The sequence below is a fragment of the Rhinichthys klamathensis genome, unplaced genomic scaffold (genome assembly GCF_029890125.1).
Source record: "Rhinichthys klamathensis goyatoka isolate OS25496 unplaced genomic scaffold, OSU_Roscu_1.1 h1tg000165l_1, whole genome shotgun sequence".
Lineage (NCBI taxonomy): Eukaryota > Metazoa > Chordata > Actinopteri > Cypriniformes > Leuciscidae > Rhinichthys > Rhinichthys klamathensis.
In genome coordinates this window covers 3341529-3357172 of record NW_026606697.1, presented here as the reverse complement: position 1 = coordinate 3357172, position 15644 = coordinate 3341529, and the positions used below count along the sequence as shown (strand labels likewise).

Genomic DNA, 15644 nt, shown 5'->3' with positions numbered 1-15644 from the left:
ACGTTGGGGCGGGCTTTACACGATGACGACAGCGCTAGGATTTTGAAATGAGATTTTGTAGCCTACATTACAAAGATGGATGCCGCCGTCGAACATCACTCGTTCGAATCAGCTATCGCGTCTGTTTTAAGCGATTTGAACGTTTCCTTTTTGTTAAAACCGAGCAAAGAACAACACTCGGAGATGTTTCTCCGCCGCTCTGCATACGTCATCTCCTTCATCGCTCTGATTGGTTTTAGGTCTATCCGCGACGTCCGTTGGTGACGCCCCTCTGGAAATGATTTGTCTATGACGCTTTGCCAGACCATAACTCAGTTACAACTGAGAATGGTCTGGTTTTAACCAGGCTAATTCTGTCGAGTACCACAGATAATAATTTCAACTTTCCCTTTAGTCTGCATTTAAACGAGCAAAAATTATGTTTACATTAATGCACTTGCAATAGGGGAAAGACATTCCAGAGGTTTTAAGTCACGATGGTCTTTTACATCCTATTGTGACATGTATCCAAGTTAAACAGATTTTGGTCATGGGGAATTGATTGGATGGTTGTGGTTTGCTATTGGTCGATCTCATGTGAGTGACAGGCTGTCCTGCCCTCGTGCCGGGAAACACGCCACCAGAGAAGAGGAGAAATGTCGCTGTAAGAGGCAGGGGAAGTTATTTTGATTAAAGATTATGAGGGCACATGAATTTGAAAAAAAAAAAAAATTATAATGAAGTGCACGGATAAATCATTTATAATAAACACTGCAATATTCCATTAAAAAAAATTGATTTCATGGTGACTTTAAAGGTAGAAATGAAAAGCTCATACAATATGATTCCACACAATAGACTGTTATTTGAGTAAAATTGTCTAAAATTGTCTAAATAAATTGCATTATCAGTTCATGTGTGTGAATTTCTAAGTACTTTATGGATAGTTACATCACATTCTATTCTGTTACACTTTTTGCAAGCAAGCAACTAGTAAGTTTTATCATACTAGTCTTATATGAACATAAAACGAATGTGTAATGTGTTATTTTAATTCTGGTGCAATGCCTTTCCCCATAGACTTTAACAGTAGACTTTAACTTTTATCATGATTTATTTGTACAAACTGAGGGACAAATCTCATGATTTTCTGTGAGATTCCAAATCAATAACATTCCTTTGGAATAATTACAGTCTTAAGGGCTTTTCACACTTGAAATAGTTAACCCTGGGTCATTCTAACCCCCGGGGTAAACTGAATCCTGGGTTATCTTCATGTTTCACTGTGCTCATAATTTACTCGGGGGTTAACAATTAATCCTGGGTATTCATAAGGCTACGTTTCACATTTTACATTCCTAAACCCTGGGTTAACGTTCTTATTTGCATATTTGCAGGGTCAGTGTCATTGATTGGACGAAGGCAGCATGTGACCTGTTTACATAAAAGCTTTAGCATTGCGCATCCTAATTGCCGACTGTACTATTGAGTTTATACAGAATGGATACTTCAGACTATAAATGTAAAAATGAAACGGTCTCCTCTTCACTCAAATTGTCGCGTTTTCTGTTAGCAGTTGACATTTTTCCTCTCAAACGCTGAATTTACCGTTTATATACAATGTGCAGTGTTTCCGTGACTGTACAAAGCATGCAAATATGTACACTATTGGTTGTCTGTTGCTAAGCGTTTAGCTTTAACATTCTAACACCGCATCGTTTCACACTATCCAAGTTTGGCACCGCAAAAGCAGTGCTAACCCCGCTTCTAAATTACAAGTATGAAACGTTCCTTTATCCGGGGTTAAAAGTGGTGTTTAGAACGACGATAACCCGGGGTTAAGCGCAGTGTGAAAAGCCCTTTTGAAGAAAAGATTCTATAGAACCTTGAAGGGTTCTATCAGGAGCTTCATATATAAAAAAAAACTTTTAGGGATTCCATCATGGGATCATTATATGGATTTAGTTTTACTACATTTTTAATTATGAAACAGCTCACACTTTAAAATCTGAAATAACATGTTAAACATTCAAGTATTATGCAATCATTTAAGACATTTCTCCTTAAATAGATCCTGTTTGGCATAAAGTTTCTTCAAAACTAAAAGAATGCAAGGGTTCTGTATAGAACCTTTTTTTCTAAGAGTGTAAATTATAGTCTGACATGGTATAATCTAGGTTTCACTCAAAAAAATGAATGTAGCTCAGCTCTTACAAAGCAAGACGAGACAAGCTGCTGCAAATGATCGAGTCAAATTCTTTAAAATACAACAGGAAGGGCGCACAACCAAATGTCCAGACTTCCTGAACCACATCGTGAGGCGTTTTGTGCTCTTTCAGACGAGGGACAAATAAAATGAAGCCAAAAGTCACACGCATTACTTTAAATTTCTCTTTTTTTCTCTCTCACACACACAGAGTCATAAACAGGGCTATTCAATGCCTCTGGACAAGAACCACGACTCCTCTGCTCTTCTCCCACAATGGGTTCATTGAAGATGTAGAGCGCTCTCATTTAGCTAACATGTTTTTCAGTTTCACAAGACCAACCAGCATCCAAAACCACAAACACACCAAACAGATTTAAACAGGGCCAAAGTGCTATGAGCGCAGCTGCCACAAATATGGACTAATAGTGAATCTACTAAAAGAGCCTGAGATTCATGAAGCGCAATGAATGCTATACATCGTATAATAGCCCTGTTTGCATTAAATAACTTTAATTTATGACTGCATATGGTGACGAGTCACAGTTGTGGACAAAATAAGACTTTTTTTCCCCCTCTATAAAAGGATAGTTCACACACACACACACACACACACACACACACACACACACACACACACACACACACACACACACACACACACACACACACACACACACACACACACACACACACACACACACAGACAAAACAAATCTGTCATTATTTACTCACTCTCACATTGTTTCAAACCTGTAGGCCTAGATCTTTCAATTATTCTTTTTGGGTCACCCATTCCTTTAAACAGTATTTTTCTAGAAGATTTTACTTTACAAAAGGGTTAACAAAGGGAGTTATACTAAACCATAAATGCTTGCCAACTACAGGGCAGCATGGACCATTTAGTCTGACGTTTCAACAAATTTGACACAGTGAACACACAAAAATGAACTAGGATGTGGCAATAGATCTACAGTATATATACATCAAAGTCAACCTCTGGCTGAACTCCGTGTGGTCCAACAGTCTTTTAACAGGCCGAAGACAAGCAGATACATGCGCAAGAAAGATGCAAATGCCTTTTAAGATCTTAAAGTACAGGGATAATTGTAATGCAGATCTGCCAAGATGTCAAAACTTGTCATTCCATGCTGATATCAAATCAGTTTTTATACACGTATTTACTTTAATAACAGACCTAAGTTATAGAAAGGTTTATGAGTGAGCTATAGTGTTAACTTAATATAGTATAATAGTAGTTTTTTTTATTTGATTTAACACAAGTACAAGAATTATCAAATTTAAACATCCCATACAATTTTCCTAAACGCAATAAAAACAAAAAATGGCGCAACTAGTACAAACAGGTCAAAGTTTCCAACATTAAGACCACCTATGTTCTCTCTGTGGTGGAATCAATGCAGTCACAAAACAAAAGGTCCGAGTTGCCAAGTACATTCTGTGTCAGTACAGCGAATTGTAGTGTAACACAATACGAGCCGACTGGTTTGGACCGTAATCAAAAGAAGTGCTCTACTTTTGCATGGTAAAGTTTTCATTTTAGCTGTGTGTGGGGATTATACAGATTCAACTGAGATGCCCAACATATACAGATCCAAACTATAACTCACCATACTGTCTAAACACCAGTTTGAATGAGAACTTACAAATGGCTTATAATGAGAGACAGATGTCTCAAGAATCCAATCTTTCCATATTAACTGAATCCATTCACCTGTTTAATCTGTGAAGTTCCCACATTCTGGTGTAAATCTTCATAACTACTTCTACATGAACAAATGCGGTGTTGATATGATGTTTCTAATATGTTCAGAGTGGTTGTTAAGCATGTCATTGCAGTTGCTAAGGTATTTTGGGTGGTTAAGTGGTTACTTACTGGCCCAAGTCAGAAAAGCCCACCCCAAGTGTCTATGATATTATAGTAATAAGATATGACTGAAGTCCCTCCAGTCAGTCTATGGGATTTCTTGCACATTTTATCATCCACCATGAGAAAAATCGAGTTTGAAAGCTCAGAAAAGTAACAGCTAAGAAAAAGCTGTCCAATTTGAAGTATAATATATCTCCATAGCACAAACAGTGCAAGTTCAGCCCAAGTTTAATACCTGGGGTTTGGTCAAATCACTAACCTTAAGTATGAGCAATAATCATGAATGCTTTAGCATACAGCAGTAATAAATCCAGTACAGAGCCTAAAAAGCTCAGATATCATATGACACAATAATTTCTGCATTTCACAGTGTTTCTTTTATGGTCACTATCTCAAAGTACCGCAATATTCTTTTTAGAATATTACCGTCAATGCAGTGTGTAATATTATAGCTGTTTCTGAATGTAAAATGTCTGCTATGTTTTAAAGATCAAAGGTCAAACAAATAAAGTTATTGTCTAAAAATAGAATTGATTCTGAACTGCTGAAACGAGTCGTCAGTAATTCGTCTCTCTTCTTTTTACATTGGCTGTCAGCGAACAACGTTTACTTTGACCCTCAAACACTGTAGTTGAAGCTGAGACTGGAAGAGCTTAGTTCATGTTGTCGACGTGTCGAGACGACGCTGTTTTCAGCGCTGTGAATCCACTTTGATTCACTTCAAAAGGATCAGGACTCACGCTGGAATTTATACGGAAATACAGACGCCATCGTTCCAGTTCGTATCATTGTGTATCAAGTGCTGAGGAAGCCTCCGGATCTGAAATTTAGGTATGGTAATAGGCGTCTGTTTCTGACATGCGCTGTAAGTGGTAGACCAATCACAACAAACTGGGGCCTTTTGGCCAATCAGAGCAGAGTAGACCAATCAGAGCAGGCTCTTGGAAAGAAGAGGTTTAGAGAGACTGGATCTTTGAATGAACCGTATTCTCTTTGAGAAATTAGGTGATGTGTAATGTATAATAAGAGAAAATTAAAGTGGTTTTTGACCTTGAATGCATGTAAACCTATTGAAGGAGACCTTCAAAATCAAATTAGAAACCTTTAAAATAGCATAATAGGGGCACTTTAAAATGCTACACGACTATCCAAATGTAGTCCTAAATACCTGCTATTATGGTCAAGAAGCACTAATAAAAGAAATTATAAGGTTTTTTTTATTGCACCTATTAAAATCAAGCCAGCCAGAACATAAAAATGCAGAAAATGCCAGTGGGCTGGTAACAGAGTAACTTACAAGGCGGCGATTATGTGGCACAGTCTGTCTGCCATCCGAGAAAAGAGTGGGCGAGAACGGCAGAGATAGCAACAAGAAGTAAAAAGGCTTAAATTGGCCTCCATGAATTTAGAGTGCCGTCATTTTAGAAACCAGAAGCATGAGGGCAATGATAACTTCCTTGTCCTCGTGCTTCTGGTTCTAAAACTGCAGCAGTCTATAAGCTAAAAGTGACAGGATCTTGACTTGTTGGCCAAAGATCAGTCAGTTTGGTCATGTGCAGCCTCCCAGCGAAAAATCACATTTATTGCATATCCAGATTTTATCCAGATGTGTTTTTGAAAGTCAGGACAGCCAAAAAACATGAAATTGGATTTTTTTTCAAATTGGATTCAAAGATTTTTACAGATGCGTCTCAGTCTGGACTTTTGACTTCTGTTTTTTGCGTCACTCATAACATGAAAACTGGTGACGGAAATGCCAGAAGTATTCATACAGTGTTCAAATGGTATGTCCAAAGATTTCGGCATTTTCCTGTGCGATGGAGGAGTTCTGCACCGCGACTCGACATGCCGCTTATTTGGAGAGTGAGATGATTTTGAAAGCCTCGGCACATACGTGGAGATAAGTTTAATATGTCTGGACAGACAAATCTTATTTGATCACTTGCAATTAATAGTGCGGACAGTCATAACTAAACATAGCCTTTCATTAAAGGTCCAATATGTAATAATTTTCTAATAAAATATCCAAAAATCACTTGCACAGTGTGATATATTTCCTGCAGTTGTGTACTTACAATATCCCAAAAGTCTCCAAAGATTTTTTATTTCAGAGAAATTCCAATTTTAAATAAGTGGCCGTCCCGGCCAACAAATGTCGCCTGTCAATGACGCAATATCCGCCTTAACCTCGGTTTCCGCTCGCACTGCCATGGCCATGACGTAACCATGGCGACAGACGTGGACAACTGGTAGTGCGTAACGTTTAGCGGCACGCAGTTCTTGTTTCGTTCAAACATAGACCATGGCAAGCAGACTTTGGGACAAACAAGGAGAACTAAAATGAGGATCAATATCAGCGTGGCGTTTTTGAGATGCCTAGAGCTCCACGTCCGCGACTAACTTGGACTTGACAGAGCTTCACGAGTCACGACTTGACAGCTTTATTAGACAGGTGAGCAAATGTACTACATACAACAAATCAATGTTATAACGTTAGCTCAACATGATGAAATGTTAGAATATGGTCAGTATGTTATTCTAATGTTGATCTAGCTTACCTTGATAGTTTCGTATAGCAAACGAACTAACACGTAGAATAACGTTATAACTTTCAACACACATTTAAATGCAGTTTAGTGTGATAGTGTTACATTAGACCAAGTGAAGCAGCGCTGCATTACCTCACAAGTTTAATTCGTCTAATAAACTGACCTGTGTGTGTAATCCAGCTCTAAATGTCCTTATTCCTTTCTATTCGCGGGACTCGCGTGTAAGTCCCGCGGATAGTATCACTTACAGTGTTATGAAGCAGGTCGCGATTGCTAAAGAGACGATATCTGTCTCTTTCGCAATCGCGACCTGCTTCATAACACTGTAATGTTAAAAAACATGAAGGTTTGCACTCATCCATAAACATTATTATATCCATCAGCTTGACAGCAAGTCCCATCATTCAGCTGTTCACTGCGTCATACACATACGCCTTTGTTATTGTTGGAAACTGTGCCCTCTTGTGGCGAAAAAACTTACATATTGTATCTTTAACACCAAGCCAGTTTCTATCCGAGAGTTTCATATGGTCTGTCGGTTGTGCGCCGAGCCACATCTATCTGGCCAATGTGAGCAGGCCAACTGCACTCCTGTGCACATGAGGAACCAATTAGTGGTTTATGCTCATCTGAGTTTTTTTTTTACTTTTCTTTTTTTTTTTTTTCAGAAGTTTTTGCTTTCTCTCTGCATTTGAAAGATTGCAAATTAGCCTTAAAGGTGAGGAAGGATGTTTGAGAGAACTCTCACTTGCAAGTTTTCTTATTTCTTAACCAGTGTGTTTTATCATTAACTAAAACTATTAAAAAATGTTTCGGTAATTGAAATAAAGCTGAAATAAAAATATATAAATATTTATAAAAAAAAAATTAAAGTTGCTTTTGGTAGGTAACCACATTAAATAATTTTAAATTGAATTAAAATTGCTGAATGACATAAATACAAAGCCAAATAGAGTTATTTTAAAAAAAAATACTAAAAATTAAACTAAAATTAAAATGTAAACTGAAAATATAAAAATAAAATCTTGTCTCTGCAAATCAATTTATTTTTGGTTCATTTTTGTAGTACAGTTAGTTTTCTTTCTTTTAGAAATGTATGGTTTTATTGTTTCATTGGCTTTTGGGTTGCTTAGTTGGGGACATTTAATTTTACATTTAACAATATTATTACAACATTATTTTCCTGTTATCTCTGTAAAACTGCTTTGAAACAATCTGTATTGTAAAAAGCGCTTTATAAATAAAGGTGACTTGACTTGACTTTAGTTAATAGAAATATATATATATTTTTTTACTCATATTTTTCCCCCTGGCAGTTTCTGTTTGAGATAAAACCTTGACACTAGCAAAATGCAAACCCTTAATATTCATAATAAACGTTTGTGAGAGACATCAGTCTCTACATTCTGTCTCTCAGCAGAAAATCTTCAGATAGGTGGAGCCTGAGACGTTGAAATGAGCCCAGTGAGATTTGCAAGGCAGAGAAGCATGCAGTCTGTAAATGTTTATGAACAAAGAGGACTTATTTTGCCGGAAAACATTGGAAACATTAAGCACATTTAGAGTTACATTGATATAAGAGAGAAAGTGACAGAGGAAAAGAACCAGAGATGCAGGCACAACATCAGATTTGTATATTCAAGAAAGAGAAACCAATCTGGATTTGGCCTGCATGGTTTCTTTGAACGTCAAAGCCAACCCATGTCCCAAATTACATTCCCTTATTCCCCTTCCGTTTCCCTAAATGCTCTGCTCTCCCATTCTCGTTAATGCAAACCATATGCAAAAATGTGTTTATCGAGCTATCAAGTTAGTCTAAACAAATAAAAAAAGTGTTGATTGCACAAATGAAACATCATATAAACATCTCTTAACCTACGGGGCTGTTGATTTTAGCAGTAAAATAGTTTAGCAACTTAAAAGCTATATGACATTTCTTACTAGAAAGTTAATAACGGCGCCGTTTTTGAAGCAGATAAACTTAAAGTTAATTGCTATTAGTAGAGACGCTGCCGAACACTGTTGAGAGACGCACAGACTCAGGTAATTCACACAATCTCGAATATCTCTCGCTCTATTAATAACTGCATTAGTCTGCTATCAATGGCTCAAACTTCCGTTACTAGCTCTAAAATTAGGCATGGGATGAGATGTATAAGAAATTAGTCCTACACATAAGACGTTTTATGGACAAAAACCTGACAAATGTCTTGAAATACAACATCTGAACAAGGTCTTGAGGTGAGGTAACCATAAAGCGGAATAATTGATACTTGAATTATTAGAAAATAATGCGTCGCACTGTGGCAGCATTACCACGCCGGGTGTGCATTATTTTCTTATTCAACAACCCATAGTAAATTATTGCTTATCTTATTGCACAACAATTCACTTAATATAGACATTACAACATAAATAATTTATGGTAAAAAAATGCAAGATTCCAAATTCTTCATTCTAGTCTGCAAATAGACGTTTTCAACCGACGTAAGGCCCTGATATACTCACGGCGAAGTTCTTTTCCATTCTTCGCGTAGGGGTAAAAAGAAGTTTGAAATCTGCAAGTAGCGGTATACTGTGTTAGCGGCAGTGTTGGGCAAGTTACTTTTAAAAAGTAATTAGTTACAGTTACTAGTTACTTCTTCCAAAAAGTAACTAAATTAGTTACTCAGTTACAAATTTTAAAAGTAACTAGTTACTTAAGAAAGTAACTATTGCGTTACTTTCAAGTGAAATTAAATTTTAAATGCTCGAATGTGACCCCACCTCTACCCTGTCTGACTATGCGTTATGATGGGTCGTTCACAATTCATGAGCGTTATTAGCCGTGATGGGTCGTTCGCGAATGAGCGTTAGTGATGATGGATCGACTCGTTCGCGAATGAGCTTTTGATGGGTCGTTCGCGATTCGCGAATGAGCCGACTCTAAGAGCCGGCTCTTTTAGGTGAACGTCGGGAGCTGGCTCGCATATCTGAAGAGCCGACTCTATTTTTACAAATTTAGCCTATAGAAATTAAATAATTATGCAATAAAAATTGAAATATTATAGTCAAAGTCATTTAAAGAGCCGCTTGTGAGCCAAAGGAGCCGGCTCTTTTCAGTGAGCTGAGTCAAAAGAGCCGAATGCCCATCACTACTATGCGTGCTTTCGAAAACACCCGCCCAACTCTACCTCTGATTGGCTTACAATGACATTTTACTCTACCTCAGCCAATCGTCAGCATTTATGCACTTGTCTCGTGCTCTGCCCACTAACCAAGGAAGAACATTAAAAAAAGTATTTGCCTCTCGCTCAGAGGTCTAGTTGGTCTGATGAAAAAAAAACAGCTTCATCAGTTATAGTAACGTCACGTGCAGCATTTTTTGGCAGTAACGGTAACGGCGTTATTAAGATGAGAAGAGTAATCAATTAGATTACTCGTTACTGGAAAAAGTAATTTATAACGCCGTTATTTATAACGCCGTTATTCCCACCACTGGTTAGCGGGCACTAATACCTAATGCTGACCACATGGCTACGAGTGGCATTTAGATGAATATGTAAATATGTGCTGCGTCCTTCCCCTTTCAATAACACAATAAACAAACACACAACAAAAAAAGACAGCGGTGGGAAAACAGCATAAGAAAGCATCTGATCATAGCGATGTGGATGTTTGAACCAGCTCTGCAATTCGGCACTCCAGTCAAGTTTATTTATATACTTCATAGAATAGATTGCTTAAAAGCAAGCAGCTTTAAAATATTAAACATGAAAAAAAACCAGTGTCACTTTCAATTAGAATTACAACTTCATTTCCAGTATAAAGCAGCTCTCCAGTGTGTTTATGTTTTTACTCACGGATGTCTCACCTCAAGGGACTGAACAGAAGAAATGAACCAGAAAAGATTTTGATGTGAATGAAGGCGGAGCCTCCGCGCACATTTACCTATTACATAATTGCCATGAACCAATGGTAGTTCGAAGGTGTTCACCAGCTGGAGTGAACTGTTCCGGAAAGTTTCCTTTGGCAAGCTGTTTTAAACTCCCGAAATGAACTTCATTTTGGCCTGATTTTGTTCAAAATAACATCACACCAGTTCATTTTTCGATTTCACTTGAAGTGAAACTTGAAGGGGCCTTAAATCTTACGTAAGGCATTGTACATTACATGTGAAACAGTATGCAGTATGAAATGCTACACATGACTTTATTATGTTTGTCACGTTGTCACATGACCCCATTTTATGCATTTTTAATGTGCATCAAATTGGGTTGTGTCTTTTTCTATACTGTTTACAGTAGTATCCAATAATGAGCCAAGCAGTAGACCTGGTTCATTTGTGGCACTTTGAAAAGAAAGGCCAGGTCAAGTGCATTGCATTGTGGGATACAGTATTCAATGTAGTGTGCACTGTACAAGTATGCTATGATGGACAGATTTGCTATACATTCCTAGGCACAAAAAAACAAATGGGCCAAGCTTAAAATGGCTAAAAACTAAAAGCTTTTAATTGTCTTAACCTCAAATTATTGGTCAGGAAAATTAGCTACATTTAAGCAAATGCACTACTTAAAAAGCAATTGCAGTCTCAGAGAAAACATCAAAGAAAAGACAGAATTAAGTTTTTGTCAGAATATGGGAAATTGTGTGTGTGGAGTGATGAATCACAATGAAACATGAGTTGCTGCATGTTGAGAAATATAATAATAAATGCATCTCTACTATGGAGGAAGAGTGTCATTGATCTGGTATTGGGGCGCTACTTCACTGTGAAGAGTCATTTAATGCTTTGGAGTACAGGAGAATATTGCAGAATGACTTGCTTCCCACAAATGAAAAGTTGTTATAGTAAAGAGGAGTGATAAGATGTTATTTTTCAACAAGACAATGCGCCTGCCAAAAATTGCAAATACAACCAAGTAGTGGCTTGAGAACAAGTCCATCAGGCTCATGTTTTGGCCTTGGGCAGAGTCCAGATTTGAAAATTTGGTCTCACATTAAACTCAAACGAACTGGGAGACATTTTTCAACTACTTATGAACTGTTTCTTTGAAGCCATTAACATTGAGGGGAACAACACTGACTCTTCTTCCTGTAAAAAGCTGTCTGCAAGTTGAGGAAGGCTTTTCCGTGTTACTTTATCTACAGTATTTGTGCAATTCATGCTAATTTCCTGACCAGTGATTTGGGATTAAAATGGTTAAGACCATCAAAAGACCACTAAAAAGTTTGCCATTTGTGGCTTGGCACTTGTTCATATTTTCTTTTTTTTTTGTTGCCCAGGAATGTATATGTGCGTCAACGTCAAGCCGTCTTGACAGACTTGTTTATCAAATATGACAATCAGAAGGAGATATCAAAATAATGTGCAAAGGCTAGCTTGTTCATGTTTTACTGACAATTTCTTGATTGCAGTTTTGAATTCTACTGAACTGTTTTCCAGTCTGAAATGTAAAAAAAAAAAAAAAAAAAACACACACACAAAGAAACAAAAACAAATAACTTACAATCTGAAAAACAATTCAAACAGCTCAGAGTAACTGCGATCCTGAAGCAAAATAACATGCAGAATCTGCAAGCCCAAATAAAACAAAGATATTAAAATAAATGAAACGCTAAAAATAAATTAAACACTCATAAGCGACTGTATTTCAAGCGTGGTTTACAAAACCATACGCTCCATACAAAACAGAACCAACCCTGTGAATCATTTGGTATCGACCAATTGCAGTAACTGATTTTGCAACAATTTAAACAAACCATTAAAAAATCTGGACTTCCACAGACAGAATCTAATATTAGTACATCTGTTTTCACTTTGAGCCATGGTATAATACATGAAAATATCATATCATAAGCCCCGTGTGGTACTTCTCCACTTCAGTCCGCCCACCTGTCGCTGCTCTCTTTCCTGTCAGCGTCGCATTACACCTCTTATGGCGACGGCAAAACTTCCTGTACGCCACTGTCCGCCCCTGCATCTTCATTCTTACTCACAAATTCTCACCTCCCACAATAAGACAAAGAACAAGACAAAACTTGATACAAAAACCTTCATGGCTTATTTGAAGAAACTAGCTGGGAGGTTTTGTAGTGTTTCACCAAACAATTTCGCCAGTTCCGTTTATTTGACTCTACAGGATAAACAGAAACAAATGAGAGAGATTGATACGATCCAAAATGTTCCATTCGAAATTCTTTCGTCCAAACCTTTTCAGATCTGTTTCTGTTCAGTCAAGTGAGTTATGAAAGAAACACTTATGTCTCAACCAAAATTCCAGGATTAAACACGTGCAACTCATGCATTTGATATCTTCCAAACTCTGTACACATTACACAACCAAGATAGAGTTTCAAAATGCTTTTAAGATCAAAGAAACCTTATTTTGACATCTCCATTTCTCGTATCTCATCTAAAATGTAAAACCTAAAATCAATGCATTTACAAACTACCAAACAAAAACTGCTTCCACTGTAACACTTTTAAAACAAATTTTCGGACAAAGCAGAACACTTTGAGACCATGTCAACTTGTCAATCACTGCAGTTGTACCAACCAATTATCTGATATTTTGGCAATCATCTCTTCTGACAAGATCCAGACATTGACACAGAAAGACAAGCTGGGGAAAATTAAGCATCTGTGGTAAAAGCATGATGCCAGAGGGCTTCCGCCATGATATTTACTGCTCTCCACTGGCCCAGCATGTTACCAGACAATAAACAAAACAAAAGCACATGTGGTGTCACTGTTACAGACACCCATTCAATGTGGAAAACCTACACTGCAAGCGATCACAAACTACAACACCCCCATTATTACCAAACCAAGCAAGCTATGGCAAGCAGTTTAAACCTTTACTATTTAAAATAGTTTTTTTTTATCATGTCTTATGGACTCACTTAACTTTGTACAATTTGTTTCTGGACCCACACACCAGAAGGGTCACACCTTGGACTTGTTTTCTCTTGGTTTTTCAGTGACTAATCTTAAAATGTGTGATGCTGCTATTTCTGATGTGGTTTTTTGACTCCCCAAATCTTATCATTCACTGCGTTTTTCTAGATGTTTTAATTCCTCTACTGCCAATGATGTGTATATATCTACCCAAACCCCAAACGCCCTCTCCTCCTGTGTCTATCCTGATGAATTGGTTGATATTTTTTAACGGTAACTGCTACCTTGGACTCAATAGCCCTATTGAGGTTACGGAGGTCCAAGGTGACGAAGAAAGTTCAGCCGAAATAATCGCATTTGGCCCAATAACTCTGTCTTCTGACATTGTCAGTCAGCTTGGTCCCTCTCTTCTAATGTGCGCAACAATGTAAAAAAAAAACCTTGGGGTCATTTTTGATTCCACACTGTGGTTTGATAAGCAGATTAGTGCTGAAGGATCTTGAAACTGTCATTCATGCTTTTATAACATTTAGGTTGGACTATTGTAATTCGCTCTATCTGGGTTTGCCTAAAACAGCCGTAGATTATTCGCAATTGGTACAAAATGCGAATAATCTACTGACAGGCACTAAAAAACGTGAGCACAACACACCTGTGCTTTCTTGTCTTCACTGGGTACCGGTTAAGTTGATTTAAAAATGTTGCTTTTTGTTTTTAAAGCTTTGAATGGACTTGCTCCTCCTCGGTATTTTTGTTATGTTCTTTTACCCCTTACACTGTTTTTTCTAGATCCCTTCGATAATCCAGTTAGTTATTACTCCCAGTTCCTAGTTCATGATTTAAGTTACTCTTCCGTTTCCATGTTTAAATCTTCTTTGGAGAACTATTTGTATTCTTTATGTTTTAATTGAGAGTATACATTTTTCTTAAAAAAAAAAAAAAACTGTTTTAATTCTGTTTTATATTTCTTGAACAGCACCTCGGTTTCAACATCTTTCGTTTTAAAATGTGCTTTCAAAATTGAATTGAATGAATGAATTATGGAAATAATATTAGTTTTTAAAATACTGGTAAGTAATCCTGGTATCTTTTTAAATTTTTACAGTTTATTTTAGTATTTATTCCAGTTTTCCAACTCCTTGTAGCAGTTGAACGGACACTAGTATATTCCAGTTGTTAGAAGCATATTGGATCTTACAAGAAAAGTTTTCAAATTAATTTTGAAGTTGTTATTTGTTCCACATATGACTAGAAAAAACTGTAACTAGTGAGGTAAGAAATGTTACACAAATGTTACACTTTATTTTAAGGTGTCTGTTACAGTGTAATTATACATTTAAGTATTGAGTAAAAATAATTAACTACATACTTACTATAGGGTTAGGGTTAGGAATAGGGGTTGGTTTAGGGTTAGTTGCATGTAATATGCATAATTTACTACTACAGCAACTACATGTAATGTGTAAAAGGACACTGTAAAATAAAGTGTTACTGAAATGTTACTAGCAATACTGGGATAGATAACAGGGTCTCATAAAGAGGTACTAGTATCTAATAAATAAGTTCTAGTAAAACTGTAATAAATACCAGCAGCAAGTTGAATAGTTGTCGCTATTTGGAAAGTGACTATTTGCTAAATAATAAACACTAGTATGTATTATGTAATGAAAAACTACTTAGTAGTGGCTAATTGAAAAGATACTAGTCTCTACTGGGAAAAATTACTAGTATATAAGGGATAGTAGCTAATGAAGAGTTAAGAGCTTTGGATTACTTATAAACCCTAATTGATTGATTTATAAAAGCCAATCATAAAAATTATACTATTCAGTGTTAACAATTAACTGTAAAAACGGCTTGCCATAGAGTGTCAGAAACATTGAAAGTTGGGAAGGAGACAGTTTGATGAGATAACCATGAAGCCCAACAGAGGAAGCGAGACTTGGCTTGAGTTTGTTTGACAAAAATGACGCAATGAACAGCAGCCATTGTTGTTGTGTCAGTGTCATTAAAGACTGAATGACATTCAAACTAAAACATGCTTGGAAAATGTATAGAACAATAGATTTTGAATTAGTTTTATATCCAATAGTACACAAATGGCTGCATATAACAATATTCCCAGAACTAACATAA

At 36.8% G+C, this 15644-nt stretch overlaps 1 protein-coding gene across 2 annotated transcripts in view; it reads right to left on the bottom strand.

Annotated features, from left to right (window-relative positions):
- Positions 1-15644, bottom strand: part of eml3 (EMAP like 3) — a 40970-nt gene that overhangs the window by 24445 nt on the left and 881 nt on the right. The gene's annotated exons all lie outside the window — the stretch shown is intronic.